The sequence below is a fragment of the Arachis ipaensis genome, chromosome B08 (assembly GCF_000816755.2).
Source record: "Arachis ipaensis cultivar K30076 chromosome B08, Araip1.1, whole genome shotgun sequence".
Classification (NCBI taxonomy): Eukaryota; Viridiplantae; Streptophyta; class Magnoliopsida; order Fabales; family Fabaceae; genus Arachis; species Arachis ipaensis.
In genome coordinates, this window is record NC_029792.2 from 36,542,532 (window position 1) to 36,544,948 (window position 2,417).

The window sequence follows — 2,417 nt, forward strand, 5'->3', positions numbered from 1 at the left end:
CTGGCCACAACAAGAGCTGTGATTGATGTTGACAGAGGTGAAATAGTTCTTCAATGGAATGAGGACTCCCTTGTGTTCAAAACTCAAGGATCTCCCTCTGCAACCATGGAGAGGAAGCATGAAAAGCTTCTTTCAAAGCAGAGTCAACGCAAGCCCCACAGTCAAACTCTAAGTTTGGTGTTGGGAGGCCACAACCAAACTCTAAGTTTGGTGTTGAACTCCCATATCCAAACTCTAAGTTTGGTGTTGGAGAGTCTCAACAAAGCTCTGCACATCTGTGAGGCTCCATGAGAGCCCACTGTCAAGCTATTGACATTAAAGAAGCGCTTGTTGGGAGGCAACCCAATTTTTATTTATCTAACTATATTTTTCTTGATTATATGTCTTTATAGGTTCATGATCATGTGGAGTCACAAAATAAACAAAAAAATCAAAAACGGAATCAAAAACAGCAGAAGAAAAATCACACCCTGGAGGAGCATCTGTCTGGCGCTGAACGCCCAGAATGGGCAGCATCCTGGCGCTGAACGCCCAGAACAAGCATGGTTCTGGCGTTCAACGCCAGAAATGGCAGCAAATGGGCATTGAACGCCCAAAATGGGCACCAACCTGGCGCTGAACGCCCAGAGTTGTGTGCAAGGGCATTTTACATGACTAAATTGGTGCAGGGATGTAAATGCCTTGACACCTCAGGATCTGTGGACCCCACAGGATCCCCACCTACCTCATCATCTCTCTTTCCATTCATGATCATCCCTTCTGTTTTCCATTTACCACTCACATCCATACACCCACTACCTTCAAAATTCAACATCTCTCTCCCACCCAATCCCACCCATATGGCCGAATACACACTCCCATCCATCTCCTACATATCTTCTTCTTATTCTTCTACTCTTTCTTCTTTTGTTCGAGGGCGAGCAACATTCTAAGTTTGGTGTGGTAAAAGCATAGCTTTTTTGTTTTTTTTCCATAACCATTGATGGCACCTAAGGCCAGAGAAACCTCTAGAAAGAGGAAAGGGAAGACAAAAGCTTCCATCAAGGGTCTATAGCTCAGTGGTAGAACATTTGACTGTAAATCAAGAGATCCCTGAGATACCTCAGGGGATACATTTTCTTCCACACAATTATTGGAAGCAACTAAGGGTGGAACATCAAGAGCACTCCATCATCCGTCATGAAATCAGAGAAGATCTAAAAGCAATGAAGAAGGAGCAACAAAGACAATGAAGAGACATAGAAGAGCCTTAAGGACATCATTGGTTCCTCAAGAAGGAAATGCCACCATTACTAAGGTGGATTCATTCCTTGTTCTTGTTTCTTCTGTTTTTCATTTTCTATGTTATGTGCTTATCCATGTTTGTGTCTTCATTATATGATCATTAGTAGTTAGTAACTTTGTCTTAAAGTTATGAATGTCCTATGAATCCATCACCTCTCTTAAATGAAAAATGTTTTAATTCAAAAGAACAAGAAGTACATGAGTTTCGAATTTATCCTTGAACTTAGTTTAATTATATTGATGTGGTGACAATGCTTCTTGTTTTCTGAATGTATGCTTGAACAGTGCATATGTCTTTTGAAGTTGTTGTTTAAGAATGTTAAATATGTTAGCTCTTGAAAGAATGATGACTAGGAGACATGTTATTTGATAATCTGAAAAATCATAAAAATGATTCTTGAAGCAAGAAAAAGCAGCAAAGAACAAAGCTTGCAGAAAAAAAAAGGGCAAAAAAAAATAGAAAAAAAATAGAAAGAAAAAAGAAAAAGCAAGCAGAAAAAGCCAATAACCCTTAAAACCAAAAGGCAAGGGAAAATAAAAAGGATCCCAAGGCTTTGAGCATCAGTGGATAGGAGGGCCTAAAGGAAAAAAGGATCCAAAACCAGAGTTGAACGCCAGAAATGGATCAAAACCTGGCGTTCAACTCCACAAATGGCCTCTGCACGTGGAAAGTTAAAGCCCAGCCCAAGCACACACCAAGTGGGCCCCGGAAGTGAATTTATGCATCAATTACTTACTCATGTAAACCCTAGTAGCTAGTTTATTATAAATAGGACCTTTTACTATTGTATTAGACGTCTTTTTGACCATCTTTGAACACATTGTTCTTAGACCATAGGGGCTGGCCATCTCGGCCATGCCTGGACCTTCACTTATGTATTTTCAAACGGTAGAGTTTCTACACTCCATAGATTAAGGTGTGGAGCTCTACTGTTCCTCAAGGATTAATGCAAAGTACTACTGTTTTCCATCAATTCATCTTATTTTGCTTCTAAGATATCCATTCGCACCCAAGAACGTGATGAAGGTGATGATTATGTGTGACACTCATCATCCTTCTCCCTTATGAACGCGTGCCTGACAAACACTTCTGTTCTACATGAAATAAGCTAGAATGAATATCTCTTAGATCT